General features: G+C 34.6%; 1 protein-coding gene across 1 annotated transcript in view; it reads right to left on the minus strand.

The window, feature by feature from the left end:
* The window catches only part of LOC149413463 (uncharacterized), a 189,300-nt gene that overhangs the window by 92,573 nt on the left and 80,203 nt on the right, over window positions 1-16,524 (minus strand). The window lies entirely within an intron of this gene.

Raw genomic sequence — 16,524 nt, forward strand, 5'->3', positions numbered from 1 at the left:
GTAGCCATTATCTTGTTTAAAACATTATTCACCGGTTAAAACAACAATAGGTATATTATACCCCGTTATACGGGTGATGGAATATACCCTTATCAATAATGAAAGAAAGATTTTCGATAATTTACTACTGCATGTCATTGTAGAAAATTCGCAATTAAGGAGGCTTGGTCACGTTTTAACCTTTTCAGCACCGTACTATTGTCTTCACATACATATATAACATAATCTGAGTTTGATAATATTTAAAAAAATATGGTTTAGGTACAACTTTTTTTACAGTGATATTAATAAATATAAAGATAAAATAAAACAAAATAAAAAATCTACACGTAAAAAACAAAGTCCATTTTAAAATATGCTTTAAAACTTATAAAAAAGGCTGAGGATTTTACCGTTCTTCCCAGAAACTGGTCGACCGCGTTAATAACCTTGCCAAATACGGAATCGGAGGACCGACATGTATTTTGTATATTAAATACAGTAATGTCTTCCAACTTCATGCGAGAAATGCAGATATGTCCGTGTGTATGTTGACAGAATGCATTGTCATCGACAAAGATTCTATATGCCGAGTTTCAGCTCCATCGGATGTCGAGAAGCGGGTTAATTTCCGCTTCCAAGATTTTCATTCGTTAATCAGTCCCTTAATCCCTATGCAACCTTCCACGCAGTAGGTAGGCAGACCATCTGCCGCTAAGACCCAGACAAACCTCAACCCCCATGAACCCGGGCACCCCTGCTATATCACCAAACGTAGCGAACCGTCAATGAAGCGAGATTTATTTATTGATTTAACGCCCAGAGGGCTTTTACGTGTAGGTGGTACAATTTTGATGACAAACAATTTTGAAACATGAGAAAGAATTAAAATTACATTAAAAAATATATGCAAGAAACAAAAATAAAAAATGAAGAACATAAATTAAAAAATACAGCAATTTGACTAGTTTACAAAAATACAACTTTTATTTTGACCGGTCGGTGGCCGAGTTGACATCGCGCTTGGGTCCCACTCAGGCGTAGTGTGTTCAATTCCTCGGCTGTCTAAGTCCTCCACCACAACACAAGCAACATTTTCAGCTTACTGTGGTGGTAGTAGGAGATTTTCAAATATTGTCAGGTTATTCTTAACCCGGGAATGTTTATCATCTTTCAAAAAAAAAAAATTTAGGAATAGTGTTAGAATAAATCTTTTACGCGATCCACAAAATTCGCAAAGTTAATAAATATGACAAAGTTGTGATGATAAGATGCCATTTGGAAAAATGAGAGCATTTTCCGATAGTGTGATGACTTTTTCACCCTAGTAGTACCTACTTTCTAAATTTGGGCCTAAATCCCTGATATACAGAAGAGTAATTTCTCTTCATAATGCGAGTATTAATGAGAGCATTTTCCGATAGTGTGATGACTTTTGCACCCTAGTAGTACTTTCTAAATTTGGGCCTAAATCCCTGATACAGAAGAGTAATTTCTCTTCATAATGCGAGTATTAATGAGAGCATTTTCCGATAGTGTGATGACTTTTTCACCCTAGTAGTACTTTCTAAATTTGGGCCTAAATCCCTGATATACAGAAGAGTAATTTCTCTTCATAATGCGAGTATTAATGAGAGCATTTTCCGATAGTGTGATGACTTTTGCACCCTAGTAGTACTTTCTAAATTTGGGCCTAAATCCCTGATACAGAAGAGTAATTTCTCTTCATAATGCGAGTATTAATGAGAGCATTTTCCGATAGTGTGATGACTTTTGCACCCTAGTAGTACTTTCTAAATTTGGGCCTAAATCCCTGATACAGAAGAGTAATTTCTCTTCATAATGCGAGTATTAATGAGAGCATTTTCCGATAGTGTGATGACTTTTGCACCCTAGTAGTACTTTCTAAATTTGGGCCTAAATCCCTGATATACAGAAGAGTAATTTCTCTTCATAATGCGAGTATTAATGAGAGCATTTTCCGATAGTGTGATGACTTTTGCACCCTAGTAGTACTTTCTAAATTTGGGCTTAAAACCCTGATACAGAAGAGTAATTTCCCTTCATAATGCGAATATTAATGAGAGCATTTTCCGATAGTGTGATGACTTTTGCACCCTAGTAGTACTTTCTAAATTTGGGCCTAAATCCCTGATATACAGAAGAGTAATTTCTCTTCATAATGCGAGTATTAATGAGAGCATTTTCCGATAGTGTGATGACTTTTGCACCCTAGTAGTACTTTCTAAATTTGGGCCTAAATCCCGGATACAGAAGAGTCATTTCTCTTCATAATGCGAGTATTAATGAGAGCATTTTCCGATAGTGTGATGACTTTTGCACCCTAGTAGTACTTTCTAAATTTGGGCCTAAATCCCTGATATACAGAAGAGTAATTTCTCTTCATAATGCGAGTATTAATGAGAGCATTTTCCGATAGTGTGATGACTTTTGCACCCTAGTAGTACTTTCTAAATTTGGGCTTAAAACCCTGATACAGAAGAGTAATTTCTCTTCATAATGCGAATATTAATGAGAGCATTTTCCGATAGTGTGATGACTTTTGCACCCTAGTAGTACTTTCTAAATTTGGGCCTAAATCCCGGATACAGAAGAGTCATTTCTCTTCATAATGCGAGTATTAACGAAAGCCATCCTGACCTTGACTATCTGTGAATTTAACTCGCATATATTATATATATATACAGGGTGTATCGGCACGTACCCGACAAACTTTAACCAGCTATTCCTTAGCACATTTGGAGTAAAAAATGTTATGGGCACTTTGCTGTCCGGTAACATTTTTTTTTTAAATAAAAAATTTACTATTCATATTTTCACAACATGTCACCAATGTTTTATCCTTTGTCAAAGTTTGAAAACCCATCTGGAAATATTTTGTTCGAGTTTCGTTGAATAATGTACGTACGTACCTACGTTGGCGCATATACACGAGTATATACATAAAAATATACTCGTGTCTGTCCCGTACGTGTTTCTATATCTACTATTCATCAGACGTTACAAATGTCAAAGTTTGTTATTATTAGTGCCTGGAGTGTTCAGAGAATGGTAGAAGTCTGGGAGGATCGAGAATGACTTAACGCATTATCTTTGCAGTGGAATGAGATACAGAGTCGAATTAAAGTCTAAATAATGTAGTTTTTTAACATTAATAATGTGGATTTCATCAAGTTTATGGTAGAAATAGTCGGGGATACCCAAGGAAGGCACAAATCAAATAATTATTTGTGGTAAAATGAGACGTAAGTGATGAACGAAGAAAGAGTTACAGGAGAGTGTATGACTTAATTGCGTGACAGTGACAAATGTCTTTATATCGTTATTTTAGGAAAATAAATACTCAAAGACTTTTTTATCAAACAATGCCAAGAACGCTTTGTCAGACTTTCTTTGCCGGGGGATTGCAGTGAAACTAAACGCTCTGAATAATTCAAAAGCTGCAGAATGCAAAGCCGAGAAAGAATAAAAATGAAGAAATCATAACCCATTACCTGTGCACCTTTCGACGAGAACTAATGGCAGTATTATTTTTAACAAAAGTAAAATTTTCATTAATATTCAGGAGAAACAAAATAGAGTTTTTAATCAGACGATATATTATATAATTTTAATTATTATTGTTCTACGGGTTTCTACTTCATCAGGAGAATATTACATTCACAATACCGATACATAAGTATTAGATCTTGGAGTGGGAGGTCAACAAAGGACAAGGGGTAATTAGGGGAACAGAGCTGGTCAACAAAGGACAAGGGGTAATTAGGGGAAAAGAGATGATCAACAAAAGACAAGGGGTAATTGGGGAAACACAGCTGGAAAAATAAGGTCTCCTTTTGTTGACCTTCCACTCCAACACCTAAATTTTACATACATATTTATGTCAGCATTTCATATGTTATGTTAGTTTTAAAATTCTCCCGATGATGGAAGGTGCCTTCCGAAAGCGGTAGAGAAATAATTTACAAAATAAATTGGTTTCAAACAAATGTGCGTGCTTATGTTGTAATCTATGACAAATCTCAAGGTAAATGCTTCCTTCGATTACGTATATGAAGCACATATTTAAAAACTAATTTCGAAAATAACGAAAATAGCAAAATAACTAATAAAGATAAGTTTATAGATAAAATACCCCTAAACTAATACTAAATTAATTATCGTAACAAACGCATAGAAGTTTTATTGGTCCTCGTACATTTAGGGGTCTTTGGCCATACTCTTAACAGCTTATCCAAAGGATAACGTATATTAATAAATATACAAATAAATACTTGCAATAAATAAATAGATAAAATAAAGAACTAAACTGATTTAGATGTTGAAACACTATTTCCATAAATCGTATGTAATCACTTGCATACACTTACAAACTGTAACCTCATAACTTTCATTGTTTGCTTGTTTTATTTTAGAGAGTAAAGATAGAATTTAGTAGATATTAGAGATAAAGACAATGTATCGAGGGTCAATGTCGAATGGCGCCAGGCCAAGTGAAGCGGTACTGGGTATGGATTCTCCAATCCAGACCGATCGCAATCGCCGTCAAAAGTACATACATTGGTCGACATTCTTATTCTTGAGTCTCGCCAAATTACATACTTACATACGCCAAACGTCAAAAGTCGTTCGACCCACTCGTTGTTCGAGTGGAATGACTTCGTGTAAAGCGTCCAATTGAATTCGTAATACTTTTACAAGAATGTGGTCGCTAGTGCGGAGGGCTCTATATACCTAGTGTGAAACAACACGCCTATATAATGATATCATTGATTACTCCTTTAGATATTATAAACACCCGGATAATTATAAATAACTTGTCTGTAATTGGCTGAGAGGCGAAGTGATCTAATGTTTGCTGATTTAAATTAGCAAACATTACCTTGGAGTTTGATCCGCAGCCTTGAAAAGTAATCAATATCTTATTCCGATTTGTTATTAAATGCTATTCACACAAAACTGACAAAATAATATGCATCGAGGTCCTTGTAACAAACAATTAACTTACCTTTTCAGTACCAGATAGTTAGAACTCTTTATAAAAATAGTATTTTTTGCTATTATTTACATATTGAATTAAAGCCTTTGAAATGACCTTCATATTCGAGAAAATTATTACAAACACACCCTTGTGCTGATGAATTGGCTTTCGCCATATTTAGTGACCAGATTTGATTGGCCGGGTACTTTCAACCTTCCTTTGCCTTAAATACTCGTACATATCTCCTTCCACTCCCTAGTCTTATCAACCTTTTATTAACTCACCACATACCCCAATTGGTGATGCCATAGGACCGCTTGCTCACATAATAATAATAAATGTTCTATGGTGATCCTTTTCTGTAACAAATAGACATATTGATATCCTCACTGGGATCTCCCGTGCTAAGGATTTTATTTACATATTATTCAAATTTAATTTGTGAAGTGTACATTGAGGAAAAGCAAATTATTATTTTCGAGTCTACGGGAAGGGATATTGAAAGGGATGAGTTGAAACAAAGTAGGTGCGTCAATCCTACTGTTAATAATTTAGAAAATGCAGATGAGATCAATGTCCTTCCTACGTTTTTCTAAAGAAGAAAGATTTAATTTCACTTCAAGTTAATCATATGAGTAATTGCCTCTTTCTAGCCATAACTTCAAAGCAATTCCCCTTGAAAAGCGATGCTGTATGGATTCGATATGATTAATTTGAACATCATAGAATGGAGACCAAATAACGTAATAAATATATAAGGTAGTGTTTTTTTCTGAAATAATTATAAATATAAAACACGGTGTTTTTAGTTCCGTTGAGTGGTTTCTGTTTCAGGTTATATAGGGTTGTCCAATAAGAAGTGTTATTTTGATATTCAAAGAAAAATGCCATTTTTTAATATGAATGATCGAATATTTAGTTCACTATAAAGAGGAAGGTATGCCGTTAATAGTGAAAAATAACATCAGTCAAATGACCACCACGACCACGCCTACAGGACCATATCCTTTTCATGAAATTTTCCATAACCAAATCGCAAAGTGGCTGCCTTATGTCCTCGATAGCCTCACGAATTCCATCTTTGAGGTCTTGAATCGACGCTGGGCTGTTGGCGTAGACCTTCTCTTTCACGTGACCCCAAAGGAAGAAGTCGCAAGGTGTTAAATCACAAGATATCGGTGGCCAATGGTGATCACCTCTTCGAGAGATAACACGGTCCGGAAACCTTTCCCGTAAAAGATCAATGGTTTCGTTGTTGTTTCTTTACAGTATTTATGTTATAATTTTTAACCTCACTAGGAAATTCCTGTGTTGAAGTATCTGAGTTTTTTATCGAGCTTTTTATTTGAGATATAAATGTTATAATATTGTGATTTTTGAATGAAAGCGGGAGCAGTTAAGACTGTAGTGCGATATTTAGACTAAAAATACTTGACAATGATTTGTTAATTGCAAGCGCAGATCCTACGATAGTTTGATTATCACGGGATAATATAATTATTGTAGGATTTGTAACAGAAAATATTTGTAAAATATTCGAAAAAGACTCGGGCCTACCAAATAAATTATTAATAAAAATAATAGAAACGAACAGAAATTGGGTTTTCAAATGAACACCGTTTTAAAACTTTAAAAATCATTAGTGATTCAGATTTAGATTTGTCAAAAATATTTTAAAAAAATACACATTTGGTTTGGGGTGGAGAGCATTTGCGGAGGGAGCCGAATCCCACTAAAATACGGTCTTACCACTGCCACTGGACCACGGGTATTTGAAACGATGTTGAACACCGGAAATGATCCGGAAGTGTTTCCATCCGAAACAAATGTAGAACAAAATCGATTCCGGCAATTTATGAAGTTTACATTGAGCACGACCGACTCGGAAAGAATGATCTAATTTATTATTCGGTGCCAAAAACCTTCATGGCTACCGAATTAAATAAGTGATTGATCATATACCTGCTTATTAAACGCCGCACTGTAATTATATTCCGATAGGCCGGCATTTGTACCGCACTCAGCACTGTGTGTGTGTTGTTTCACCGTAGATTATCATAGCGCGATAACCTCGGGCTGGAGACGAAAAAATGCAAAAAATATACTAGAGGTAAAAGAGGCTGGTCATACTGGCGAAAAATATCGGTCAAGGACTAGCAATTATTATTAGGTGGATACCTATTATTGTACTAAACTAGCAACACTACTGCTAGGGTTACCAACCCTTCAGGTGGGATATTTATAACAACAACAAAAATACAGACATTTTTATAAGTTACTAGCGCAGACCAGTTAAAAATCACGGAATATTATAATTGAAACATTTGTGAAGTATTTATAAAAATCAGCATCATTTTCTTTCAAGGGAAGAAATTTACTTATCGAATGTTAGAAAACTTAAAGAATTACCACAATAACGTTACAAAACACGTTATATTCACACTAATCAAACAAAAAATCCACCGCTTATAAAAAGGATAGCCATTCAAATAATGTGTACATGAACGAGCCGCCAAAGTATATCCATTGGACCTAGTTCAGTGAAACCACGCGCTTTGTCTTATTAACTTACCTTCACTGTGTTCATTAATATGTCAAACGTTTGAACAAATACACAATTCGAATAAAGAATACTCAATTAAGCGATTATTATTAATAATTTATCGAAAATAAGCGGAATTTTTGAAAGTAATTAAAGTGAGTACAACAAAGCTAACAATAATTTATAATAATATCAATTCTGCTTTGTTTGAGGAGGGTTCAAAGATATTTTGAGAATTTCTCCCAGGAATGTCAAGGCTTTTTAAATTATTTTTGCGTGTGCCTAGACGAGGCTTGCGCGTGTTCGGCCTAATATTTGTTGACTTGTAAATTAGAAGCTTATTTCCTAGGCACACACATTTGTTTATCGGCATCGGGCGTTAACACCTGATTCTTGAAAGTGGTTCGGCAAATAGATAGTAAAGTTGGCAACCCTAGCACCTGCCCCGCGGTATTTCGTGATATAGGCGTTAAGTCAGCCGCAAACCAACCGACTGTCGTGACGTGTAGACTGTAGACGTGGACCATATGCGAATAATGTTTTTTTAGATAATGACGAATGACGAATGAAAAATTGTAATAAGATTTATTGAATTAGTTATGCGTGGGTGCACACATGGTGGATGGCCTCATTAGCAACTTGTTTTGTTTGAATGGGAACTTCTAAGTGTACGTATTATCTCGTCATGTATTTTAATATAACATTTTGTAATGCAAGATTAAACAAAGAAGCGAAGTTAGCAGAAAGCAGACAAAAAACTATGCAGAGAAAGGTTATTTATTAAATATGGTCTCATTGAAATCGTTGTGTCTCTCTTACTATCACGGTGAGAAATATGATATAAACGGTGCTAGAAAGAGAAAACACCTTGCTTTATATTCAAATCTAAAAGTATGAAGCCAAAGGTTCCGACCGCAATTTGTAAAAAAATTATGGAAATTCATGATTTTTTTATTAACTATTTTGTATGAAACAACACTGACGTTTTTAATACATTTTCCAATAAAAACGTGTTATTGTACTAAAAAGGCAGGTGAGCTATTTTTTTTTTTTTATGTTCGCACTAAAAATATGAAAAATTTAAAAATTGTGATGTTTATTTCCAATAATAAAATTGTAATGTTTATTTCCAATAATAAAATTGTAATGTTTATTTCCAATACTAAAATTGTAATGTTTATTTCCAATAATAAAATTGTTATGTTTATTTCCAATAGTAAAATTTGTTTTTTTTTTTGGAAATTTGGTAAGAAAGCAAGGTTGATAATAAAATTTAGAAAAGGACGCTTAGTTGGTTTGGGCATGTAGAACGGACGAAGGAAGAAATTAGTAAAGAGAAGGATATAGGATAAGCGAATGTTAATGGTATATAGAAGATGTTGCGGACGTCAGAGGAAAGGACACGATCAAGTGAATCAAATATTCACTTGATTCGGGTCACGCCAAGAGTCCTCCTTCCTATTCCATATTTCCTCTCTGCCTATACCCCTGCAGAAACGGTGTATCATACCAGTAAAATAGTTATTTAAAAACGATATAATAAAGATTACTACCCGGCTTCGCCAGAGTTCAATACCATTTTTTCTAATCAAACGTAAGCCACCTGCTCTTAATTTGATCAAAGTAGAAAAAAAATCAGCGTTTAAATTTAAAAAAATCAAAATTGCGCGGATCGACGATTTTATGTTCAACAAATGTTACGAAATTTGGAATTCGTATAAGTAGTAACATTAGTTAACATATTATTTTATTCATAATAATTATTGATCAAATGTTATAGTGATTTATTTTTACACATCTGCCCTGATGATGGACACTGTAATGCTGTCCGAAACGTTACTAAAGAAGGAGGTAGCGTAACACGTCATAATACTTAAAAAATAAATCACTATAATACTTTTAATCGTGAAAATCTCAAATCTTATCGCTCAAATGTGTCTAGAAATTTAAACATTTAAAATGTTTTATTCGGTTTGTATCCAATACTAAGCTAATAACATTTAATGAAATCACTATAAAATCCTTCTTTCAAATTGATCTGTGTGTATTTGAAATGTTTATCGTGTATTTTTGATGAGAAGATATTTGGCACAGATCTTGAAATGTGTTTTGGCGATTGTCTCTCCGGCCACTCAAATCAATTTGATTACAATATCTTCTTTATCAATCGATCGCATCTTTAAACCATAATAAGGCAATCTACCGTTATATTTGATGCATTCGTGATGGAAGTAAGTAGGTACAAGTTAGTTACAAGTTGCGTAAAATATTGCGGGCAGCCGATTTGGATGTATTTGACAATAATTTAAATTTGGCAAACTTCAAAAGCCGTATTATATGAAAACTATTTCTACCTAGTTATAAATTAAATGTAACAAAATTTTATACGTTTTTTTCATTAATTATTATCTCTGAATTGAAGGACACTGGCAGATTATCCAATTTAATGCCACTTATTTATACTTTACGTTGCCCATCTTTTCTTATTACTTTTATATGCTATGTTACCTATATTTTGAATATAACTTTTCTTTCAAAGCCCTTTGATAAAAAAAATTGCATTAGTAACAGGTTTCAAAGCCCTTCAATCAACTAACGAATCACATGTGTTTAAAACTGTATTTTTTGACTATGGCCATAAGAAAATATTATTTAACATACTAATTTCGGCTGTTGGTGCACAGGTATGTGAGTAAGTAATGTAATTCCTTCGTAATGCGTAACATTATTCAATTTCATTCATTTTTTTATTAAAAAATTGGAAATAATTATAATACGATAAAATAGGTACCTACTAAAATTACTTTATGAATTGAAAATTCTTTATTAAAAATGCGTATTTGTTTTGTTCAAATGCTTGACAGATGCTTAGATGGATTGATGGTGCGAAGATACGTTACTGAGGCAACGAGATTAGTCGCACTGAACTAAGTCCAGTGGACACACTTTGGGGGCCCGTTCATATACGCATTCTTTGAATACCCATACTTTTCATAAACGGTGCTACATTTTTGTTCGATTAGTATGAATAATACGTGTCTTGTATTTTTATAATGTCATCATTTTTCAATTTTATTAACATTCGATAGGTAAATTTCTTCTTTTAAAAGGCAGTGATAATGAGACAAATATTTTTTATAAATAATTTCAGCTTCGCCAAACCTACAATTATAAATACCTCGTAATTTTTCACGGGTCTGCGCTGGTAATATAATATGTCAATGATTTCCATTCTTTCCATTTTTCTCTTTAAGAGAGGCTAACAATGTCAGGTTACAAATTACATCACAATATTGACTAGGCAGACAACGAATCCGCGACGGTGGGGAGAGCCCGACAACTTGGACCACTCGACCAACTGACTAAAACCGTTCATAACTCTGAATTTTCCACAACTATAACGTTTACGTCCATAAAGTAGAGCATTCTGAATAGTTGTCACGCCGTAATAAAGTTACGCAGTACCTACGTACTGGAAAATGAATAACCGGGTGGAAATTTTGCAGTTTCCATTCCATGTCTGTACCTATTGTTTGAAATAGCAGCGGAATAAATTGACGTAGTAAACCGGAACGGTGGCGAAGAATTTTGAGGTGTTACTTACTGGATCGCCGCTATTCGGTATTAATAACCCAAAAGCAAACGACTATTTGATGGAGTCATTAGAAGCAAGACTGAATTACTTACTACAGTCAATGAACAGAGAATTTCTAGAAGTCCCTCCTGAGACCAAAATTCAGAATCGAAAAGTTAGTTACAATTGTTTTAGCTATATTTAGTGACCGGGCCCCGAAACAGAATCGAAAACATTATCTTGATTATTTTTTTGGTTACTTGCCGTGCTGCGCTTCCTCTTTCTTTAGCCAACATTTCGAACAGCGTTACAGTGTCCATCATCTGGGCAGATGTGCAGATTGTGGTGAAGTATGTGTTTATGTACGTAGAAGTGATACCATATTGCACGCGTTAATCCTCTATGGCCGGTATTCCGGTAAAATAAATAGTAAAACCAATGAATTTTTAGGGTTTAGTTTTGATGTAACCGTCAAGTACGGTATCCACCAAGAACTATTAAGCTTAGCTCCGTTGTACCAGAACTGTTCTTTGTTCGTTGGTGATCTGTAATCGGGAACGATGACAAGTTACTGACATTATCGCAGCGTTATATTTGTTCTAAAAACGGGGTTAATTGTTTTGTTTTTCCGTGAAGACATTTCTCCCTTTCAACCTCTCGGAACAATAACAGCTCAGTTCGTTAGTTATTAATACATTTAAACATCATTATTTCAAGGAAACAACAACATTATGAATAAGCACTGGCGTTGTACTACCGGAGGCTGAGTACTCGACAAAGCACGAATTATATGCCCACTCTTTGCGGTTCGAAATGCATAAAATGCAATTAGATAAGCACCGCGTTCTGCGAAATGCTATAATTTTTGCAATGACAGAATAGCAAACATAATCAGGTATACGCCATCTGTGAACGCTTTGTGTTAATTAATTTGTAATTTGTACATCTTCTGGTATTCAATGATAAAATACATATGCACAGGTATTATTGTATTTCGTAGACGCATTCTGCTGACAGCTCCTCCATAACCTCTTCCTCTTTCTTATAAACGAAGCACTTAACAGAACGAGGAATTAAAATGAAGGAGGACCATATGAAAATTACGTATTTTATCTGTGCTTTAATATGAATAAATAAAATAGGATCCAGAACTGTTCCTCGGGGGATTCCAATATCAAAATACGTAAGATCTCTCAATTGATTCATAAAATCATGAAAATCAACACACTAAACTAAAACAAGTGGTCGCACAATCGAATATTGCATGTGTTTGCAAATTATTTTCCTTGGTTGTATGTAATAAATATATTTTTAAAGTTAACTCCAAAGTCATAAGGAGCAACAAATACAGAAAGATTGAATTGTACGAGAGAAAACGCTGCAGTGACTTCGAAACCTATGAGATCGGTAATAGTTGTTCCCGGCTGCAGCCAATGGTACTAGAGGAAGAAGAGAAACGCTTTTACGCAACCAAGTTTATTTTCTTCTTCGTGTGGTGGAGGAGAGTTATGGAGTAAAGTGGGATACTGAGTTTATTTAGTCAGTTGACAGAATCGGAATTCACTTGGTTCAACAAATATGTGCCACAGAGAAACTGGTGAAGGAGACGTTCATCAGTTTACTGCTAAATGTGTTTCTACTTTTGAAAACGTACGTAAACATGAACATAAAACACGAACAGTTGCATAGGATGATCGCGTATTAATAATATAGACAGGAGATACCTACGATTGTAGTAACAAGGGCAGAGATAACGACATATTGTCAATACTAATAATAATATATTATTAAGACGTTGAATGGCACATGTGGGCGGAAATTATTGTTTCTTCCTTGCTTCCGAAGGATTTTCATTTCATCGAAACCACTCAGGATTACAATCTAGCGAACAACACAAGTCCAAACCGATTCAAAAAAATTATAAAGACTCTATTACATTTGACGGCCTCCGTGGTTGAGTGCTTACATCCTTGGCTTCTTAGCCGGATCCATGGAGGTCCATGTTTAAATCCCGGCGTGTGCGAGGAAATTTTATTTGATTAATTTGCGTTAATTCAAAATGTATTTATAAAAAAATAATATGGTACATTTATTTATTTATTTTTTCATGTTCTCCATAAAACGGTTATACACCAATATATCATGGAGAAGCTTAGAAATTAAAAAGTTTACAGAGGCAGTATTACTATTTTGTGACATGTGTTAAAAGATAGTTATTGAATTGTCTGTAGGTGACATTGAAAATGTCGATGGCTAATGCAGAATCGTTAAGCAGTTGAGTCGCTCTGTTTATTGGCGCGTTCTGATAGGCAGAAGTCCTCGCTTTCGGAGCATATAAGACTGCATGGGATCTCCCTCGAGTATAATTGTTAGGGACATAAAAGTTAACCTCTTTTATTGCCCTGGTGAAGAACCAACATTCAGTATTGAATCGTAGCTTGAAGTGGCTTTAGCCGTGTTTGGTGATCAGATCTGAATAACCAATTACTTCCCCACCTCCCAACTCCTTCTCTGCACGTTACCTTCAGCCTCTCAACGTACCAAGTACTCCCATAATTGGGAATACCATAGTCTTAATGTCCCCAAACGGTTGGGGCAGTTATATTTGGGACTAGGTGCGGTATTCACATTTAAAAAAAAATTATTAACATTATCTTAATGATTTTTACTTTGGGGAGAAATAATACACTTGAGAGTTCTGACACATAACAATGGAATATATTACCTACAAATATATTATATTATATAAAAAAATGATTGGTTTAAATCACATGCAGTGTCTATAATGTGCATCGCAACTTCCTTAGAGTGTGAGTTGACAGTTAAGTGCTGTATTTCGGTCGAGCTCAACGTTAAAAATAACCGACATTGTCGATAAAACCTCTATCGACGTGCTCGTGCCCTGGAGAGACTGTGAGAGAAGATTTTAGTGAACCAGTAGCAGTGAATCGTCGGAAGTGAAATTAATTGTAGTAATAAAACCGATTCGCAGTAAACTTTTAAAGGTTTGCGGTTAGTTCGTGCAAGGGCGAGAATAAAACCCTGAAACATTTTGTAGGTTCCAAGAAAATCTAAATCTAATAAAAGAGTAGATATCTACCTACGTTTAATTTGTAATTTTCGGAGGAATATCAGTAAACAATAGCAATTCAATTATTTTTAAGTGATACACAACTGCTTGTTAAATTTCACTATTTCGAGTCAATGAGACTTTAGCATCCTTAATCACTGGGGTATGTTGGGAGTGTGGAGGAGAGGGAGATGGGAAGATGAAGGTAGGAAGTACCCTCTTTAGATACGTTTCGATTCAATGGTGGTCTTTCACCAGGGCGACATTGAGGACGACATTAGTCAGACATAACCTCACATAAACAATATATTACTTTCAACTTTTACACATAGATTTACTACACCCTGCCTATAATTTAACTACCCAACAACCAACAAGCCAACGAAGCATCTGATCGTAAACTACTTCTGGTCGACCTTGTTATGTCTGGGGCATCTCAAAACTAAAAACAAAACTAATAACTATTATTATTATTATAAATTTGTTACAAATTTGGCCTCGAGAATTGACTCCCAATGTCATTATTAGTCGTCTAAAATCAAGATAGTAGTTTATTGTCAGAATATTGAGGAAGGCCAGTTATTATTGTTTTGGGGTATTGTGAATAATTAGGTAAGTCTGATTATAGGTCGCACAATTTTTGTTGACGTGAACAACATGAACTGGGGATTGCGTGTATTGATCCATATTGTTGACTGAGCGTAGAAAGTAATTTGTTTGTCTCGTTCCGGTTCCGGTTCAATGTGGTGGCCGTGTTAGATAATACCTTTTTATCCCGCCAGATTTCGCATGATCGTGGTTTCTGCTACGAGCTGTCAAATCGGAATAATCAATACCGACCCGAAAAAAGTTTAGAAAAAAAATTGCCATTGAATTTTTAAGGATCAAAGCTCGTTCAAAGTGACGTTTATTTGGACAAAATTGTATAATTTCTGAATTTTCTAATTTTAAATAAAAAAATTTACTTAAAATATTTATGGTTTAAAATTAATTGGGTAGGTATTAGTACCTACGTAAGAATCTTACGATTTGCTAGAAAATTTTGGTTTTGATTAATTAAATAAGAAAAAATTAGAAATATAATTTTATGGACGCGAGGTCCTGTTGGTCTTGGTACTGTTCACTGGTGTAAATACCGTCGACAGCACAGACATAGGAATTAATAGACGAGAAGCTAATGGCGAGGGGTAAAATCAACTGTTGAAGAACGAAGGGAGTAAGGCTGACTGTGATTCGTCAATAAATCAATCTGACAGTAAATAGGCATCTCGCATTATAATATCACCATTTAGTTCTTAAAAGTAAAATCTGCTTTTGATGAATAGACATTTCTACATGGGAGCGCAAATTACTCGCCACGTTATGAACTAATTTGCGAAGTCCAAATTCGGCAAAGTAAGGCAGCTTCTATTTTCAGAGTCGTAGTTAGTTTCAGAGTATTTAGTTAAGACACTTTTACAAATGTCTCATAATTTACTTACCCCAGTAAACAACGATGAGCACACTTGAGAATCGCTACATTGAGATGTGATAGTATATGTTTCTAAAACTGATCCATATAATACGGTGTGAATAAGCTTAAAATAAAGTAAAATTATGCTTACTTATGGAATGTAATACGACAATTGGGTTTATTCTCTTTTTCACATCTATTTTTACAAGTTTTCATATCACAAGTCAACATTTTGCCGTTTTATTTCGTAAAATGAACCGATGATGCCTCGACCATAGTTCGCACAAGAATGATGACGTCACGTTTTCAAATTTCACTTGAGGCCATATGCGAGCCCAGCCGGCTCAATGGAACCGGTATGGGGAGTGGGGATAATACGCTTTTAATCACTTAGGGCAGGTCTACTAATATTCATATGTCTATGGTCGACAGTGATAGGACTGTTTATCCTTTTTAGCGAAATGTGAATAAGAAGTGTACACGTTGGTCGAATTTGAATATTCTGAACGTTTTTAGTGTAGTTATTGTTGGAAAGTTTTCCTGTGTTAATATTGTTTTAATTATATATATATTTTTTTTAAATTTCGCTTAAATTTTCATTTCTAAAGTCGAATAACAATTTTTAGGCATGCTATATGTAAGCAATGCATCTGTGTTAGTCTGTGAGTAGTTACTATTTTCGTGTCTACTTTGGCTGCGATACCTATAATTCTATGAATCAAGTTATATTGAGGAGACAACATAAAAATATCAAGAGATTTCAGGAAACGAAACAACGACAATGGATGTCAATTGACCTTAACATCAGGTGAACTAGACAAAAAATGAGCAATTTGGATGGTTGTTTGTGTTGGAACATTGAAACAATACTGTACATATTTATAAAGATTTCACGAGACAAAAC

Source organism: Hesperophylax consimilis, chromosome 21 (genome assembly GCF_061612785.1).
Source record: "Hesperophylax consimilis isolate HC1 chromosome 21, BYU_Hcon_1.0, whole genome shotgun sequence".
Classification (NCBI taxonomy): Eukaryota; Metazoa; Arthropoda; class Insecta; order Trichoptera; family Limnephilidae; genus Hesperophylax; species Hesperophylax consimilis.